Genomic DNA, 15706 nt, shown 5'->3' on the forward strand with positions numbered 1-15706 from the left:
GGTAGTCAGGAACACAGCCGGTTTGGAACACAGGAGTCAGTCCGATATGCAGTACCAAGGGTGAGGCAGGAAAGTAGTCCGGGAGATAGCCGGTTCAATACACAGGAGTCAGTCCAATATGCAGTACCAAGGGTAAGGCAGGAGAGTAGTCTGGGATATAGCTGGTTCGGTACACAGAAGTCTGTCCAATATGCAATTCCAGGAATGAAGCAGGAGAATGGTCAAGATAACAGCCAGTTCGGTACACAGGAGTCAGGAGTAGCAAATGGGAAGCACAGGGGAGACAGGAGCACAGAGAACACATCCAGATGCAGGTAACTCGTTGCTCTGACACAGACAGTGTATCAGAGCAGCGCTGAAGTAGGATTTGAATTCCCCGCCCAGAGATCAGCTGACCTCCGCTGGGACCTACCCGGAAGTGCGGCGGTACGGAGCGGGGAATCGGCGCTGGAACAGGTAAGCTGTTTTATCCTAGCATAAACCTGGCGTATATACTACTGTTTTATCCTGGTGCAAATCTGATGCATAGTCTACTGTCTAATCCTAGTGTAAACCTAGCGCATATTCTGCTGTTTCAGCCTAGCGTAAACCTGGAACATTTTCTACTGTCTTATACTGGTGTAAACCTGATGCATATTCTACTGTTTTTTCCTGGTGTAAACTTAGCACATTTATTACTGTTTTATCCCGGTGCAAACCTGGCACGTATGCTACTCTTGCAAAGCTGTATGCATCTTAAAATGTGTCCTACAAATTTTACGCCAGTGTTTTTGACATAATATACATCCAACTCTATATAACCACATCTATGTATAATATAGAGCATGGTAGGTCCAAATCTGCTTTTGCACTGTGGAGCAGCCGATTGGTTCCTTATTCATTAGTCATTCTCAAGGTGAACACTTGTCATACACTGAACAACCAATGACCAAAGAACTGAAATTGCCTGGTAATGGATTTCTCAGAAGTGTTGGCTCCTGTAATTATTTGCATAAATATAGCTTAGATGATAGAATGAATTAAGCCGCCTAGCGGACAATGTCCTCCCCTGTACATGATTCCAAACCTACAAACCTTACATTCTATAATAAACAGAAGAGAGACATATTTGGTGAAAAGAGGTCAAAGTTTTAATTATCTCTGAAACAGTGGCCAAGAAATCACAAAGAAACCATCAGCTCCAGCCAAAATAACAAATAAATCATTAGGGATGGTCATATGCCACCAGTCCATGAAGAACCTGCTCTCCTTAGCTGGGCACTAGACTACCCACAAGGGTGATGCTCAGGACCCCCCACAAGGGTTGAGTCACAACTACAGCTGCACTTTGAAGGAGTGCTCCACAAAAGTATCTAGTGCCATATATGCCCACTACTGCAATGCTTTCTCGCCTTCACATCGGAAAATAAAGATATTAGTGTACAACAATTACCATATCGGAATTGTAATAAGGTGTGGGTGGGTGGATAATTCATTCAAGGAAGAAGTGATCACAGATTCACTAAAATAAATAGACTCCTAGGGGTAAATGTATCAAGCTGAGAGTTTTCCGGCGGGTTTGAAAAGTGGAGATGTTGCCTATAGCAACCAATCAGATTCTAGCTATCATTTTGTAGAATGTACTAAATAGATGATAGCTAGAATCTGATTGGCTTCTCAAACCCGCCGGAAAACTCTCAGCTTGCTACATTTACCTCCTAGAGGCATATTCATTTAAGATGGCCGTACCCTCAGTATATATTATAGCAAAGGTGCATGGTAACAATGTTAAAGTTACAAATTAAAAATGTGTTTATATGAGAAAGCTCTTAGCTGTTATCTGCTGTTACCTGAAATTGAAGTAACATTTCAGAAATTATAATAGTCCCACAACAAATATGTCTTGCAAAGTACACATATTTAAAAAATGTATTATGAAAGTTTTTACTGAGAACAAAAATATCTAGGGGATTTTCATCTGTGCCCTCTGGCTATTATTAGCATCACTTCCTACCAACCTCAGGAACTAACAAGGCTCCTTAGAGGAGAATGAACATTCTAGAACTAGTAATTTACAAAGCCCACTTTAAATGCACAGTGCAAAATGCGTTGGGTTTGCACTGGTGTGCCTAGATGGTCTCCCCAGGGCACTTCACGGAGATTCACTACTCTCTGCTTTCAGAAAATGCCTCTCCAGACTAGAAATATACCCAGGTTTTCCGGAGTCCAGTCTCCTACTACACTACAACCACCCCTTTCATTAAATTGAAATTTTCCATTTCTGTCCTAAAATAAAGCTCTCTTAGCCTCATTTATGGCTTATAATAATCACGAGAGAGGTGGAAGATCAAAACTACTTTTATTAAATAGGTCACTTTATGTGTGTGAAGCTTAGAGTGAGTCTAACAATGTACTTCTCAGCCAAGTGCAACATAAAGGTGCAAAATACATCCAATTAAAAGTATAGGAAGATAACCAAAAATTAGTATCTTTGCGCAGTGCCTCGGCTGTTTTCTGTTTCCTAATGACCTCCAGTAGAGCTGGAATTGGAAGTTTTTTATAACTACCCAGAAATATTCCAAGGTAATGTTATTTGTCTCCTTTAGTTTATGTTGCATATTGCAAACACATTAAGATATAGATTTCCTCCATGACTGTCATTTTATTTTCATCTCATAAGCTTCACTGAATAGTCTTAAGAAGCCTGGTAGACCACTTTACATTATGAATTGTGGCAGCTGGGAACGCCATGGAAAAAGGGCTAATAATTGTGCTATATTAATATATGGATAATGGCTGTGCTATGAATTGAGTTACATCTTTCAATACTCGTATATGCTGTATGTTCCCTCTCTTCCTCTGAAAATTATGTCATTAAGGATCTGTGAATATAAGCACAGGGTGTCATGTGAGAAACTGGTAGAGGGAGAAGAAGATATATAGGCACAGAGATCAAATATGAGTGCAAGGACTAATGGAGCTTGTTTGCTATAAACTTTGCTGACAGGATACATCATGCATGCCATAGCAACTAAACCTTCAGAAGGACATCACTTTTACATCATGCTGCCTGTACCTTATTGTTTTAAGGACTCAGTGAGAGCTGAACTGGTTTGTGTATAGTGTCTATCGCTCTAGGGCAATGTCGTTAGAGATTGTATATAGTTGGTATGCACTTTTGTATTATTAATGTTGAAACACAATGTGATATATTGACACCCTCGCTAGCTACCAGGTATATTCTGTGTGCAAAGTGCATTAAAATATACTAATATACAGTATATGCTAGTATTGGTCCGAGCCCCCTTAATCGCTGATATATATCTATAATATTATATCTATCTATCTATTTATTATGGATCGTCCAGGTATCATTTGGTATTACGCAATAGTTTTACAGACTTTCATGCATTTTCTATTCTACTTCCCATATATATATATATATAATGAATACAGAATGTATTGTAAAAAGTAGCGTAGCGCTCAAACTCGATAATCCTTAAAGCAAGATACGGAGTCCAAATATATATTTCAACATTTCCTTGTTTCATGAGGAAAATTTTGAAAATATATACGGTAAGTAATAATACGGGTGTGAACCTAATTTAAAGCTGTTAGAAGTAAAAATAAAAAATGGTGAAATTGAACTCATGACCCCAGTGCTGTGAGGCAGAAGTGCTAATCACTTAGCCACCGTGCAGTCCAGTAATAATTCGGACTTGAGCAGGTGCCCTTGAGAATGATTATCATTCTTGGGTGGGTAAGGTTTTAGACCAAACTGAGTGCTCGATGTATAACAAAGTAAAGTATAACATACGGCGCTAAACTTTTGCTCATACAAATATATACAATATAATAGAGTCCAGAGTTATCCAGAGTCCATACCATAAATTAATCCAGGAATTAATCAAATAATCCACCTAGATATATGTTCACTGAATTCTCAAGTTCTTCTCCCATATACTGAGAATAACTACCAGAACTTGTAGGGATAAAGTCCTGTTGGTATTGTTATCCTCAAAACAAAGAAAAAACATGTATCAGAATGAATCAAGTGGTATTCCCCTTATTCAGGCACACCTCATGTGTTCAATTCTAACTTAAAAGATTTTCATATAAAGTCAGAAAGGCCCCTCCACGTGATGTTTTATAGTGGGTCATGCAAGAAAATGTGACTAAAAACATGTATTCACACCATAATATTCACTTACACGATTAATGGTGTAATTCGCCACATATCATCATAACTGGTTTGTTTGTATCGCATAGATATTTCTCCTGTGGATTTTCTCTCATACAATTTTCAAGATGGAGAGATTTCAACAAAACAGTGAAAATAAAAAGGATATATAGTGTTTTATCCTTTAATACAAACAGCTACCAATATTGCAATGCAAAGTACAAATAATTAAAAAGGACAAAGTCCAATCCACAAACAGCGTATATAGATAGATGCAAGTCCGCCTACCAGAGCTCCGGAGTACAATCAGCATGTGTTATATCCACGGGCATATCTCCTCTCCATACACTGAGTGCTGGATGTGCTCTCTCGTGCCTCAGAGATTATATTAAGTAGGACTAGTTCTCTTTCCACTAAATATTTCTGAGGTACCCGAATTATGGGGTGGTCGGGGAGTAGGGGAACGGTAATACAGGTAGGTCCCTTAGTTTGAAGTCTCCCAATATGCGGCAGGGCAATCACTGTATCACATACAAAGAAACCTGAGTATTGGGAGACTGGGCAAAATGAACAGACAATAGCCTGCCCCACAAATGTTGATAAAAAACCTGTTAATATTATTAGAGTTTATTTACTAACAAAGGTTGAAGGAGATCATAAATGAGATTGCTAACTGACATAGGATGATGTTATTGGTAAAAATGTATTATTTAAATGTCATATAAGCTAAGACATGCTTCGGACAGATGAACATGCTAGGCATGAAGAACTTTAGTAAAATATTCTATATTTATGTTACATATTTTATCGTACCTTGTATCCTTCCAAATAATGTATTACATATGTGGGTGAAGGGCATACAAAAGGTTAACTCCGAGCTCTAAAAGTATATGTTCCATAGGAAAAGAAAATTGTCTCTAGGATTGTGACTCTCTTTTATGGTAACCTGACTGATACCCACAGACAGTGTGGCCATACCTAAAGGGGAACATACATTACAGAGAATGAAACATACTACTGAGATCCTGCAATAAAATTTGTAAGGTGATAGTTTTATGCACTATCAAAGGGTGGAACGGTAGAAGTCAAATAATTGGATGAAGTAAACCAAATTGATTAATATTGTTTTACTGTGCGCAGGGGCGGGCTGGCCCGGGGGGCAGGGGAGCAGCACCCCCACCCCCGGGCCACTCGGTCAGACCGCTATTAGGGCCGGCCGCATCACATGACAGGGGATGCGGCCGTTTCATCAATGACGCGGCCGCATCCCGTTTCATGCAATGCGGCCGTCTGTGTGCCCCCCGGCCATCCCTCTCCCAGCCCGCGCCTGACTGTGCGATTGCGATTAATACGCCGTGGGGAAAAAAAACCCAAAACAAAAAACATGCTGTTGTACAATGGGTCCTATCTTTCCTAGCCTCTCATACATTTGGGACACAAATTGTACCAAATTTGGCTCCTTGGGGACTTGCTGCTCCCACCCTTCCTTTAACATATGTCATGAACAATAACTCAAAGGAACTAAACCGTGTTGAAGCTTGAGGTACCTCACGGATGGTAAACATCAAATCAGGGATAAGAGTGTCCCAATCTTATTTTTCCTGTACAACAGTTTTCCTAAGCATTTGTTTTAATGTGTGGTTAAATCGCTCCAATAAGCCGTCCGTTTGTGGATGGTACACGGAGGTGTTGAGACCCAGGTTTTTGAACCTGGGTCTCACATAAAGAAGATGATTGTAGGGCTTAGGAATGCTGGAGGATGATGTCATTTCAATGCTGCAGAGAAGACAGATAGGAGAAAGCATGGCACACTGGCTAGAGGAAGAAGGGCGTGAGCTGCTGGCCATTAGAGGAGAGGAGGAAATGAAAAAACAGATCACAGGCATTGTAAAGGATGCAACAGTGTACTATAACATGCCAAAAATACTAACAAATAAAATAATAATAAAATAAAATAATAAAATAAAATAATACTAACTGGCCATGATTAAATAAATGCTGTGAACAGTCACCACCCACTTTGGCCTCATCTTTGTGCGCAACAAAAAAAAAGGCCCTATTTTTCAACCAATCAAAGCTCCTCTTGTGATGACTCACACTTATTGCCAGGGCAGACCCGGGTACAGTATGAATGGGGTGGGCCCGTGTTCAAGGTGTAGTGTGAACGGGGTCTCTGGGCAGGGATGCTCTGTGACACGGCAAAAATCCCAGCTTGAAAATTCCAAGATATTGCTTGGGCGGCAATGTGAAAGTGGTATAATACCCCTATTAAACAGAGGCATAGATCAGGGAATAGAGCAAAATGAAAGTAAATGGATAAATCCAATTTGAATCTTCCTGATTCCCGGGAAAAAGCCTCTCTCCTTCTCACTGAGAGTTTGAAGCTGAACAGGAAGAGGGGGGGCGATCCCGCTGCAGAGACTAGCCCGCAGCGTACACACGCATATCCATAGCGGGATCATCTCAGTTTCTGCTCAGCCGCCAACTTTAACAAAAAGGAGAGAGGCTTCTCCGGGAATCAGGAGGATTACAACCGGACCCACTCACCGACACTTTGTCGGGCACTGTTTTATCATTGGAGCCAAGTGTACAGCTCTTATCCACCAACTGACAGCATTAGTACACATCGCGGGACTGCTACTGAGTGCTGGTCTGCATAACAGACACCTAGACGTCCCTGCATTATAAAGTGAGTAACTGTTCAGACTTTTACATACGAGTATATCTTATTGATTACAACAGTATCACTCATTTTTACTCACCATACTGGACATTATCAGAAGGATAAATACGGGACTACCGTTGTCCAATCCTAGACTACCTATATTTCCGCAGTTTGTGATCTATAATGCAGTCTTAGGTTTATATCCATGACTACATTTCTATATTTAGCGGACTTTTTTATTATATCAACATTTTTGGATATTTACATATCACGCTGATCTACTCATTGTTACACTGTATACTCCTGTGGTTCGACAATCATCTGGAGTCGGATTTAAGATCCAATATTCCATATTTGTTTTATCATTACTACTGCATTGCATGTATTCTATTATATTGTATTTACTATAACAGTTTATGACACTATGTTGTTTTGTTCCGGCCGGAACCTATTGTTCACATAGCTTTGTCATTATTAAACACATTTACCTTTTCCAAGCGCCCAGAACCTGTTTATCTTTATATCAATAGATCCGGGACTAACCCAGGTTGTGTGTTTGTGTGAATGGGGCGATCCAGTTCATGCGACCCGGGTCCATGACCCTGGTCACGACCAGGGTTATTCCCGGTTGGAACCGGGTATGCTTCTCTGTGAAAGGTGTTCCTGGGTTATTTGACTCAGGTTCAGTCAAAAGCAGCTGATTTGGAGGGGCTCAACTTGAAAATGCAGGGCAGACACCGGTCCAGTGTGAAAGGCAGCGACCTGGTTTATTCCTGAGTCAATGCCTCTGTGTGAAAGGGGTATTAAGGGTTGTAACACAGGTTGAAACCGTGTTAATTATCCCGTGTCTGACCTGGGATTTTGGGGCGAAGGGGTATAAGAGACCTATGCACCACACTGCTGTCCCTTGTCCCCATTGTCCCGAGCTTGAAAAACAATGTGTATTGACAGCATATTTCCTAAAGAGATTAACAGGGGATCACAGGGAATAACAGGCCAAAGTCTGGCAGTTTGATAAAGGTGATCACAGATAAAGGAAAGAACGAGCTGGCACCGGCTCATCTGTAAGATGGAAGTCATCCGCAGTGGTGGGAGAGTCTGCAAACCATACACTGCCATGATACCGTTTATTGTGTTTTGTTTTGGTTTTTTTCCCCTACTGTTCATTTAAGTAGTAGTTGATTTTCTCTTGATTTATTTCTGCATGTTTGGCCTAGATCAGGTCACATAAAGTTGACCCGGCCAAGAAGTCAAATACATTTTAAATAATTTGATTCAACCTGCGTTGTCAATGAAGACAGCAAAATACTGTCAGACGCCATCACAAAAAAATCTATATTGTGTTTGCACCTTAACTTTATTTGCTTCAAAAGCTAAAGCTAAGTTAATCCAATATGGCATGTTATCTTACAACCTACAAATGTACAAGCTTTACATTTTCCATACTATGATATTGTGAGATGTTTGAAATGTCATTAATGTCATTGGCTAACTAAATATAAGCTGCGTGTGGATTTTTAAAATAGTTTATCATACACTTCTGATGAAACCTTGACACCAATTAACTAATTTGCAAAACATGTGTTAATGAATAAACATGCATCATGCTATATTGGAAATCAGGTGAGACATATAAAATCAATGCAGACTTGAATGGTGCTGCTGAAATCAGTATTTTTAATTTAAATTTATTTTTTCATCTGGTTTTCAAGCATTCATTCTGCACAGAAACTGGATGAAAGGTGCGTAGGTGTGCTTTCAGTCTTATGGGTGGGTCAAGGCTGCTGCTTTATGGGCAACCTTGGCAAAATGCTGCCATCTCTCCTCTGATTAAAGCTTGCACACAGCTTATTTAAATCAGCCTATTTCTAATATTTCCTGTGCAATTATCAACCTGACTACTCTGATTCACTGCAGTGTAGATTCTGACCTGGACTATATGGAATATACTTCTCTTATGTGCCACAGTTTATCAACTACTGTGTGACTGAATTCCTCCCCAGGGAAGCAACAGAAACACCATGTTATCTAGCTCCTTGAAGCCTAAATGAATGGGTTCTAATGACATTGACAATGCTGAAGGCTTAATACATGTTTTACAATGTTGAAGCACAAAATAGGATCAAAGTGCAAAAGTAAGCATATTAAAGTCATAACAATCAAAACCAGTCAGTAATGAACAGTGTGGTAATAGTATAATAATTATGTTCACTGAATGAGGTTGGTGGGGAATTGGTAGGGAGAAACCAGGAAACTGATAGTATCAGTCATAACTTCTGTTCACTCATGTCCGAGAGATGCGTCTGTGCAAAGTTTAAAGTACAACTACACCATGCAGAGTGATTGTCTGTCCTCGATTGCTTCAACTGTAACTGTAAAGTTAAATAAGTAAGCACCTGTTAACATCTAGAAAAAGGAAATAGATGTATATGTTGTATATATAAAGAGATACACTCAGTGGCCACATTATTAGGTATACCTTTCTAATACTACCACCAGAACAGCCTGATTTCTTTATTGCATGGATTCAACAAGCTGCTGGAAACATTCTTAAGAGATTCTGGTCCATGTTGACATCATAGCATCACAAAGTGGTCTATTGAATGGAGATCTGATGACTGTGGTGAGGCGATTGGAGTACACTGAACACATCATGTTTGTAGAACCAGCTTAAGATGATGTGTGCTTTGTGACATGGCGTGTGATCCTTCTTCCATTAAAAGACAGGTAGAGGAGCCTAATGTGTGGCAAGAAAACATTACCAACACCATTTCACCACAGGCACCAGCTTTATTTTCATGTCTACATTCATTTTGTCTACCTTATATGTCCTTGTTCAATGTATGCCGTTTTTCACACTGTCCGGTGCAAACTAGCAAACAATATTAATAGATGTAATTGTAGTACAAGTACCAGCAGGTGTGGTGAACATTTGGGGCTGTATCATAAGCTCCACTATTTAAGGTCATAGAATATCTGTGAAACTAGGAATTGCCTAATATGTTTGTCAACTAATTTGCTGTGCACATTGCTTAGTGTTTATTTTTACTGACTTTTAAATAAAGATTACATTTTATTGCACATGTCGTTATGTGAAAGCTATACCAAGGAGGGATAATATTATTTATTAATTATTTTGCCTCGCTGATATATTTTTTTCCTGTGCTGATTGTGCAAAGCACTAATTAATTTTATGTACTGCACTGAGGGACAGGTATGGACCCGTTCAAACATGATATTGGCATATTTTGATGTCAAGGACCCTATTTTTCAAGCCAAGCAACATAAGCCTACTCATTGAAATATTCACTCGTTAATAGAATGTTCATTACATTTACAGTTTTATTGATTTACACAACCCATTCATTTATTTGGAAGAAATGTTTTTTAGATTCTGTTTAAATATGTTTTTATTTGCATTTTTCTGAGGAGGAGGTCAAAAGCTTTAAGTAAACTGTGTTATAGGTTGGTAAGCGAAAAATGGTTAGGAACCAATTCTGTAAGCTGGTCATGTGACATCATTGTTGCTGTTGTATTGTTGAATGTAGGGACAGCAACAAGAAACTGCAGCATGTTAATACATGATCACATAATAATTTAAAATATCAAAATACTCTGCACACCTAAAGCATTGCAAATAATGCAAATGGGGTTGAGTTTGAACGCATTGAACATAAAATGCATTTAATAAAAAAATGTTTAGTATATGTGTGACTTAGCATAGCATAGTGTATTAAATGTGCCTGAACCAGTAAAGTTTTTCATGACCCTGTTTAGATGCTAGTCATCATCATCAGCTTGATCATGATGGTTGGCATTTTAATGTAAAAAACAGGCAGCTGCAAGCAATATGGCTCCTGACAGCCGTATATGCTGTGTCCAATGAGATCAGTCGCGGCTGTGTCTAGGCCTGACTCAGTCCCATTTATGTGACCACGCCTTTACTGTATACTGCTTACGCTTACCTGCTCCTTCCTCCCACCGTACCACTTCTCTAAGCAGAAGGAGTCACAAGTGTAAGATGAGTCTACATATGGACATAGGCACACTCATACTTTTGTGTGCCTGCGGTACGGATATGCATATTGTACACTAGACAAGCATACATTGGTCCAGCTCAACTTCAGGCCCAAAGAGTGCAGCTAGTTTGACTGAAAAAGCTAAACACAACTAAAAGAAATACTGGATTTTAGAAAGTATTCAAACCAGCCTCTCCTCCATATCCAGCCGTTAACTACCTACAGGTCCTATACACAGCTAGAAATATGCAAAGCCAAAGTAATAATTACATTTTGTCATGACATGTCTATTTTTGGGCAAATGCACCTGTTTATATAGGTGCATGTATGGCTTAGATACTTTTAATTGACAACATGCAAAATCCTCTTTCTGATCAGATGGTTCATTGTAGGCTAGGCACACTCATGCACTGTGTACTGCATCCACATAATATAATGAGATTTTCTACTGCACAACTAAAAATTTAAATAAGCATCAAGGGATGGAGAATGTCCATTAACTGTGTGTTATCAGTGGGCCACAGAGCCCTGACCCCTTTATGTTTCACATCCTTAGAGTTGATGGAAACAGGACCGCTACCTATATTTTCAATGGATAACCACTTATATATTTCAGATACAGTTTATATGGGAAATTCTACCACTGTGACAAAACTTTCAAATGTATGATAGAGACTCATGTAGTAAAGACAGTACCAATGTCCCCTCACTGTCATGATTCAGCTAAGACCAACATTGAGCTTGGCAGAATAGTATTGTAGAAGAAAGGGAAATATTTAAATGAATGAGCAGAGTACTCCTAAAGTGTGAATAGGGTGAGCTTTGGAATGATGTTTTTTACTTGTTAAACCATGCACATTTTTAGCTGGACCCATAGAAGGGCAGTTCCCAAAACTGGAATGGAGGCCTGCATGTAGGTACTCGCTATGCTGGCCAATAGGAGATTTACACATAATTAATAATGCTGTATATTTCCTCTTTTCTAAATGATGTCCTCTGTCTTTACATCTGGAAATGGATACTTGATGGAAATTTATAGGTGAGTTAGTTCATAACATTTTTCAAATATAGTTTCCCTATTAATGCAAGTTGAAATGACCTCAATGCTAATTTTAAAGAGTACCCTACTTTTCAAATGCAGGTAACATTACTGTATATTATTGAATCTATGACGACTTTCAATGGAGTATGATGAAACATTAAACCAAGAGGTAGCCTATTCATTGTCACAGTATTATATACTGTGCTCTAAGACTGGGCATTTTGTCATTAAGGATGCTAGTTGTATCATTAGTATAAGTGTGCCCTGACATCTCTATAATATAAAAGGTCTTCATATGACTAATTAATTGGCTCATTGGATTCACAGCAGTCGGTGAGATACACAGCCCCAATTATAAAGGATAATTATTATGTAGCATGGCTCAGTGTGGTAACATGCATTAACAAAATCAAAGAGAAAATATGATATGTATGTGAGCTTTTAAACCTTTTATACAGGGTGTGTGAGTGTCTGGGGGTGGGGTGGAGTTTGCATGCTGGGATATTATGTGAAGATTAACAGATCTGTTCATCACAGCCTAGGTTCTAATTTACCATGTATGAGAAATAAATGTTTTTTTTTGTGTTATTACCCGAGACTTTCAGGCTTACATATTTTATATACATTAGGGTAAAATTGTGTGAACAGTAAAACTATAGTAAAACCATGTTTGTAAACTGCTTATGACCAAAGTGCAGTTTTCTGAAGGTGTCTTTGATAATGGATTCTTTACAGGCTCATCATTCCTTCTGGACAGAAAAGAAGAGGTAGATCATGATTTTTAAAATTGCTATTATCATTGCATTACTTATAAAGAGCAAACATGTTCCATCTCTGTGTATATTGTGTTTAAATATTAGGTAGTGATAGATGATAAAGAATTAGCCGTGACAGATGGAGATGATTGTGGGAAAGGTGAATTTAGATGTCATCACCATACAGAAAAGCAAAGGAATTTATGAATTTTCCAAGGCAGACAGTTTAAGATGAAAGAGAGGTCCAAAAATTGACACCTACTGAGAGCTGAATGGACGCAATAGCTTAATTTGAGAGGGAAATAAATAATGGGAACGATAGAAGTATGCAGTGGCACTTGTGCCAATGGTGGAGAGAATATTAGACAGGTCAAGGGGAAATCAAAATGAGAAATGGGCAAAAGCCAGGCAGGGAAGGGTCAAGAGGAAAGTGAGAGAAGCAATTGTGAAGAGATGGCTGAAGCAATTCATTGTTTAGATAGGAAAGGTTAGAGATGGAGTGTATACGGAGAGGAATGCGAGAGCAAGTGAAGGTTTACTAAGAGAGTGCAAACAATGCATGCTTGAAATCAGACACAAATTGTATTATTCATTAAACATAGATAAAAAGGGACAATCTACTCATGGTCCACAAATGTTATCAAGCATGATAATGCAGCCGAGAGCAGTATGTATAGGCTTCATAACAAACAAAGCTCTAATAACCAATTTCCACACTAAGTAATAGCCATCTCCTTTTTTACCTTTAAAACATAAAGCGGAAATGACTGGATAGAAGGAAATGACATGAAGCCAGTGACACTCATTCTTTCAATTACTTAGGCCTGGTTAAAGTATAGTACATCTGGTAGATACATGTAAAGTCATATCACCCTATAATGAAGAGCAATAGAAATGTCAGTAATGTTATAACAAAAACAGCTATGTCATCCTATTATATTACAAGTGTATTGCAAGTATATTCTCTAAGCAGGAACTTTCCTGACCATAATATAATAGAACACTGGTAAATGCAAACAGCACACAATCTGCAAGTAAAAACTGAGCTTTAAGATGATCACTTTATAGCAGGGCTGGTCTGGGACTAAAAATCAGCCCTGGCATTTAAAGTACACAGGCCCACCTCAGTTCCAGCAGGAAAGATCCTCCCTTCCCTCACATATTATATTAAAACAAGTTAACCCGTGCATGATACTCATGCATTCTAGTCAAATCAAGCTACTTAAGGTGTTAAAAAGGTTCTTGTCATGCATTTGGGCCATAACCCAGGCCTCAACCACCAACCACTCCCCACTGTCACCCCCGGCAACCACCAACCACTCCCAACTGTCACTTCTCCTTCAAGAAATATATATATATTTTTAAAATCTTTATAAACACTTTTAACAATTAACAAATTAAATTAACAAATTAAAAACATCTTAGTATACCAAATTTCAGCCCTTTCTGAATTTTTTTTTACACACACACTAAGAATTTAGTAGGTCAGTGTATAACTCCGCCCAGCAGGTGGCGCTGCAGCTTGGTTTTATTTTTTCCACACACACACAGACAGACTAACACACGCCACTAGACATTTATATTATAGATACTGCACCCACACACACACTGTATTAAAATACTACGCCCACACGGACACTGTATGAGAATACTGCGCCCACATGCACACTGTATGAGAATACTGCGCCCACACGGAAACTGTATGAGAATACTGCGCCCACACGCACACTGTATGAGAATGCTGCGCCCACACGGACACTGTATAAGAATACTGCGCCCACATGCACACTGTATGAGAATACTGCGCCCACATGCATACTGTATGAACATGGCTCCCACACGCACACTGTATGAGCATGGCCCCCACACACACACTGTATGAGCGTGGCCCCAACACGCACACTGTATGAACATGGTCGCCACACGCACACTGTATGAACACACACACTGTATGAACACACACACACTCACTCACTACATTTCCGGTCACACACTTATCTTATTATCTCCCTGCGTGCTGCTCCGCGGACAGTTTCAGTGATGTGTGGCCGAAGCCAGTAATCACATGGGACGCGCACCACGTGACCGGTGCTGTCCCAAGTGATTAAAATCACATGGCCGCACATTACTGAAACTATGTCTGTCGAGCAGCGCGTAGTGAGCTGCTCGGCGGGCATGCTGCCAGCTGCTGGATCGGCCCAACTAGCCATCGGCCCTTCTGGCATTTGCCAGAAGTGCCAGATGGCCAGTCCGGCCCTGCTTTATAGTAAGCTCTGGACATTTATGGAAAATGGATTTAAGTGGATCAACTAACACTGTAATAGATTACAGGCCATAACAGATATAGATTGTTAATATGTAAAGGGTTGAAATAATGGACTTTATTGACCATATTGTCCTATCATAGAATAGAACAGCACTATCCAGGGGCGACATAGCTATGGTTCTATCTGAATTTTATTGACTTACTTCCTTTATTCTAACCATTTGTCTTTCCCAGTAAAATGAGGCATGGTGTGCTGGACAGAGGGGCACTATTATGCATATATATGAACCAATAGTGTTATCTTAATAGAGCAGAGACAGGCAGGTGTGACAATGATTTTTAATGTTTGGAGGTATGTGTATAAGGAGTCCAGTGACACCATCAGGCTTCCCTGTAGCCAAATAAGTTGCTCAATCAATCCATGACATAATCACTCAGGAAAACACTAAATGTGACCCCAAGGAAAGCACAAAAGGAAACAACATGCTGTACATAAGAAGTCAGTAGAGCAAAAAAGAAAAAGCAGCCATCCCAAATTACCGAATTGTCTACATTTTGTTGTACCAATGATATAATAACTGGTTGACTGGGAAATATTGGTAAGCATGATCAAGGTTTTCCCAGCCATTGGTCTGGAAACATATTTTAGTGGCCATTGCAACAGTCACGGATCATTGAACTGAAGCTATGGTTAGCCAATTAGACATATTGTATAATATAGACTCAAAGTAATTTGTTTGAAACTCCCAAGCCAGATTGTAGTAGGAAAATGGTATCTTAATAACTTGTAAATTGCATGC

This window comes from Mixophyes fleayi, chromosome 4 (genome assembly GCF_038048845.1).
Source record: "Mixophyes fleayi isolate aMixFle1 chromosome 4, aMixFle1.hap1, whole genome shotgun sequence".
NCBI classification, from domain to species: Eukaryota; Metazoa; Chordata; class Amphibia; order Anura; family Limnodynastidae; genus Mixophyes; species Mixophyes fleayi.